The sequence below is a fragment of the Macrotis lagotis genome, chromosome 2, assembly GCF_037893015.1.
Source record: "Macrotis lagotis isolate mMagLag1 chromosome 2, bilby.v1.9.chrom.fasta, whole genome shotgun sequence".
NCBI classification, from domain to species: Eukaryota; Metazoa; Chordata; class Mammalia; order Peramelemorphia; family Peramelidae; genus Macrotis; species Macrotis lagotis.
Genome location: NC_133659.1, coordinates 295,019,892 through 295,025,861, shown reverse-complemented (window position 1 = coordinate 295,025,861; position 5,970 = coordinate 295,019,892).

The window sequence follows — 5,970 nt, the reverse complement described above, 5'->3', positions numbered from 1 at the left end:
ATCTTCAGTGAAATCATGTTAGCATTCTCGCCACAAAAAAAAAAGTTTAAAAAAATCCATGTGTACAAAAATATTCATAGCAGTTCTTTTCATGGTGGCAAAGAACTGGAAATTGAGGGGATGGCCATTAGTTGGGGAATGGCTAAACAAGTTGTACCCTATGAATGTGATAAGACATTATTGTTCTATAAGAAATAATGAGGGATGGGACTTCAGAAAAGCCAGGATGATCTGATGCTGAGTGAAATGAACAGAAACAAAAGAACAATATAGATGCTAACCATTACATTGACTGATAGTCAACTAAGACAGACATCTTCATTTCAGCAGTACAATAATCAAAGACAATTTGAAAAGCTTTTTGATAGAAAAATATCATTCATATTCAGAGAGGGAACTGTAGAATTTAAATGCAGAAAAAACTTACTATCCAGTTTTTAATACTATTCTTCAATTTTTTTTTTTTGGCAAGGCAATGAGGTTAAGAGATTTGCCCAAATTTGCCCAAGGCAAATCACACAGCTAAGTAATTATTAAGTGTCTGAGGCCAAATTTGAACTCAGGACCTCTTGACTCCAGGGCTGGTGCTCTATTCACTGAGCCACCTAGCAGCTCCTATCTTCAGTTTTTTTTTAAAAACATTGTCTTATGTATTCTCATTTTTTTCTTTCTATATTTTTCTGTTTGGATTTTATTCTTCTTTCACAACATGATTAATATGATTCTATGTTTAGCATAATTACACATGAAGAACCTATATTACATTGCTTTTTGTTAGGGGAGGGGGAAGGGAAAGGAGGGAGAGAAAAGATGTAAAATATAAAAAAATGCAAAAATAGGGAAACTACCATTGCATATTGTTGGAAAAACAAATAAATAAAAATATTATTTTTTAGAAAAATAAAGATGAATGGATCCATTTAAAAAAGAAAGAAATCATGTTAGAATTCTCAAGTGGAAGTGGCATCAAAATGGTATCATGCCAATATAAGTGACACCAAGGGGAAGTTATTCCAATAGACCCTTCCCTACTGGCAAGTCTCTGCAAGTGCCTCATATCTCCCACTGAGTCTCCAATACTCATCCTGTTGGAGAATCTCCCAGAATTGTGATGAAATAACATTTCAAGAACTTTACAGAATATTATACAAATGTTAGCTATTGCTTTCATTGAGTCTTCTTTAATCAACACAAAACTATAACTTTCCTACCTTAGGGACAAAGAAAGGAGAGATCCCTGCTGGCAACTATTAGATAAACTTTTTTCATCATATTTTTTTCTTTAGTCAAACTAGGTAAAATGTATAAAGTATTTTATGAACAAAACCTTATAAATGCCACCTATTGTTATAACTTTTTTTATTAAATATCACCCCAGGGTTTTCTTCTCTTATTCAATTAAAATATAAATCTGTTTTTAAGGTAGGTGTTAGTTTCTCAGGAAGGCAGTCTAGAAAGCAGTCAAAGATGAATGGGGGGGGGGGGGGAGAAATCACATTACTGGAATGTCTCTCATTCCAGGTAAGAGGATCCTTGTTTAAGAAAATTGTATAGACACCTCTTCCATCCCGTTCAAAATGGAAATTGTGTTATTGTAGCCATGACAACCCAAACACCAACAGCAACATCCTCCATATCATTGCTGCCCAGAACTGTTTGTCCTCTCTAGACTGTCAGTGGAGGGGATTGGTTTTCTCCCACATGAAGTTCTCTTTCCTAAAGCCTGCCTTCTGCAGCCAGTACGTACTCAGGTGCCTTTCTAGAGACCTGCTCTGTATTATGTCCACCAAAGTTCAGGTCATATAACTCTGGGGTTCATATTATTTTTACTGAACTGGTGAACATGACTTGGAAAATCATAAGATCATAGAGGAAGTGACTTCAGATCATGCAGTCCAATTCCCTTATTTTCAAATGAGGAAACTGAGGTCCAGAAAGGTTCAGTTACTTACCCAAGATTACACATGTAGTCTTGAAGGCATTGAACAAGGACACTTGGGCTCCATAGTTGACATTCCTTTCCTTGTTCCATATCCTATCATGTCCTCCAATTATGTCTTCTGATTTCTGACAGTCTCTGCCTCCCTCATCAAGAATCTCTTCCTCATCCTCAGGGAGGTTCATTGCCATCTTTATACTGATATTTCAATAATATTGGGGATATCCATGGACAGCTTTGTCCTAGCCTGGTGAAGCCCTCTCCAAAGATTTCTCCCCCTAAAATTACCTTCCACATAACATCATATGGATTTTACACATAATTACTTTTTTGCATGTTGTCTCCCCCATTAGAATGTAAGCACCATGAAGGCAAGGGTTGTGTTTTTATCTTTCTTTGTCTCCAAAGCTTAGCAAAGTGCCTGACCTACCATAGTGCAGGAACTCAATAAATTCTTGTGAACTGATCCACTGACCCCAAGTGCTCATAGAGATCCCTGTTAAATTGCTTCAATCTGTACTTTCTCATTCTTTCCCTGCCTTGACCTGGAATTTCTCTGGCAGAAACTGTATCTCCTCTTCCAAGACTTTGGCAAAATACATGCTATTCTTGACTTGGAGTCAAACAAACCTGGGTTTTAAATCTTGCCTCCAACACTTATTGGCTGTAAAATCACAATGGAGTCATTTATCCTCTTTCTAACACAATAAATATCAATAGATGCTATTGCTTGTCCTTCATTCTCGAAGAAGCCCATCACATCAGGGAGGTGATTTGTATTTAAAGGAGAGGATGTTGTACTGTCACTAGCTTCACTTTCTCCTCCAGAATCACATCACTCCAGGGCCAGATTTGACAATCAGGGATAAGTGACTTACCTAAGGTCACACAGCTATTAAGTATCAAGTGTCTGAGGTTGGATTTGAATTCAAGTTCCAAGGCTCTATTCACTTTGCCACCTAATATATAGATATATAGATATAGAATATATATATATATATATATATATATATATATCACATGAACAAAAGGGGGCTTTTGGGGGGGAAAGGAGAGGAGAGTCTCAAAGGGTCTCAAAGATTTTTAAGTATGTAAAGGGGTCTTGAGACCAAGTAGTCTGAGAACTGCTCCTCTATATATAAATTATCAAAAATTCAACCTTGAATTACTGAAAATAAAGAACTCTCCCCCACTAATAATTTGTTTCAATCAAGAATGGTTCCATATTTCCAATGACAAGTATTTCCTTTGTTTTCTGTTACAAAACATGAGCTGTATCTTAATAGTCAATTCACAGTAGTCTAAAAAAAATATAAATCTTTTCCTTCTATCCATGAAGGACATGTAGGTCTCTATTTTCATTTCTCTGTATTCCAAGGGCAACAATGGATTATTTATACATTTTATGCTCTAAAAAATTAATATTCTCCTTAATTTAATTAAGTATCTACCTCTCTGCTAGGTTCAATAGTAGACACCCACAAAAAAAATAAGAAGTGGCCATGACCTTCAAGGACCTTCCAATTTAGTTGGGGAAATAAAACATAACAATGACTCAATGAAAAAATAATGTAAGACAATTTTTAATATGATATTTAACTCAATACAATAGAATTATAAACTAGAAGTCTAGAGAGTAAATTTTATGAATAGTCACATTTCTATCAGAGTTGGAAAATAATGAAATTACTCTAAAAGAGTTACCAATTCATAAATCAAGCTAAAAGGGAATGGGGCAGTCATTTTAAGTCTTAGAATCATATAAATACAGAGCTATTAAGAACTTTCCTTGGCTTTTTAGTCATTGATGATTTTTGCATTTCTTTTATTGAATTCATACCCTCTAACTATTTACCTATTATTCCATGTGACAAAGTATAATTATTCCTTGGGAGGAAAAAAGGGAGCAACAAAAAAAAAGTGATAAAATGTTACATTAGAGAGTCAGTCAACTAGCATCTATTAAGATTTAATGGAATCTGGTCTCAGACACTTAATAATTACCTAGCCGTGTGGCCTTGGGCAAGCCACTTAACCCCGTTTGCCTTGCAAAAAACCTTAAAAAAAGATTTAATGGAAATATTAAAAAAAAGTAAAAACCAAGTTCCTGTTTTTGGGGAGCTCAAAGTCTAAAGCAGGAGATGACATGCAAAAACAAACAAAAAACCCTACATACAAACAAGTGTTTTACATATATATATATGCAAATATATGTATATATGTATATAGAGAGAGAGAGAGACAGACAGACAGACAGACAGACAGACAGACAGACAGAATAAACTGAGGCTAGTTTCCAAGGGAAAACACAAAGATTAAGGAAGACTGGGAAGCAGTTTGGACTTTTCCTGGCTAGGACAAAATTGTACAGGTGTGCCCTAATGAGACTAAAAATAGGAATGAACCTCACTGAGAATAAGGGAAGGATTGTTAATGAGGGAGACAAGGACTGTAAGAAATTGGAAGAGACATTTGGGTGATATGATACCATTCTAATATGTTTACATTTAATAACATAAAATAAATATATCTTCATATTTAAGGACTATACAATATAAGTATATAAATATCTATATCTATTGAGATAGATGATATAGATGTAGATGTAGATGTAGATACAGATACAGATGCAGAGATAGAGAGAGAGACAGAGAGAGAGATGATAGAGACAGAGAGAGAGATGATAGAGATAGAGATAGAGATAGAGATGATAGAGATAGAGGAGATAGAGATAGATAGAGATAGAGATAGAGATGATAGAGATAGAGATAGAGATGATAGAGATAGAGATAGAGATAGAGACAGAGATAGAGATAGAGATAGAGATACACACCAATATATTGGTTCCTTTAGAAAGAAACCAGGAAAGCTAAAAGGCAGAGATGAGGAGGGGGAGTATGCCTCAGCTATGCTTCCTTTGCAGCAATTAGTATTTAATTCAATTATTCAGATGACATTTATTAAACACTTATTCCTTGAGTCAGATAGGTGGAATAACATAAAGTTCTAGCCTTTGAGCTAGGAAAATTTAGATTTGTCTCTTATCATTGATCCTAATTGTACCTACCAATCTGTTTGCTGACTTAAGTGACTTAGGTGACTAAAGCAAGACACCTAACCACTCTTAGTCTTCCTTCCTTTCCCCATCTTCAGATTGGTATAATAATGGTACCTACTTCACAAGGTTATTCTGAGGATCAAAGGAGAATGTGTGTATTTAGATATATATACTTTTCCATATATACCCATATAATTTTACATATAAAAATATTACCCCAATATTTACATATAAGTTTTATACTAAATGGGGAGACACCTTTGGAGAGAACCAGGAAAGGCTTTTCCTGGCTAGGACAAAGTTGTACAGGTGTGCCCTAATGGGATTCAAAATAGTAACGGACCTCACAAGAATAAAGGAGGGATTGTTAATGAGGGAGACAAGATCTTTGAGAAACTGGGAGAGACATTTGGGAATATGATATCATTATAATATATTTACTTATAGCAATATGCTATAGTTTTATAATTTTATATACATATATATCTTCATAATTATATGTCTTCATAATTAAGGACTACAAAATATATGTATATAAATATCTATATATAAATACATATACATATGTATATATATCAGTTGGCTAACATTATAATCCTAAATTAATTTCAGTTCTTATTGCTGAATGTAGGTCCTGGGAATACACACACCCAAACAAATACAATCCCTGCTCTCATTTTATTACTCATACTTTCTACATCCAGAAGAAATATTCAGTAGTCAGCTAGTATTTTAAAAAAAAACTATTCCACAAAGAGGAGTCATTTATTTCATAAGTTGGATAGATTCACTAAGTAATGATTATTTTCTATATGTTTATTATTCCTTACTCTGCTAGGATAGTGCTCTCCCATCATATTTAAGGACTACACAATATTACATCTTTAGGAAGCACATATTTGCATTGTTGTTTAATAATTTAAGGGGTTTTTTTAAGCTGCTATTTTTGCTTTGGAATATTTTCAGAGTTTAG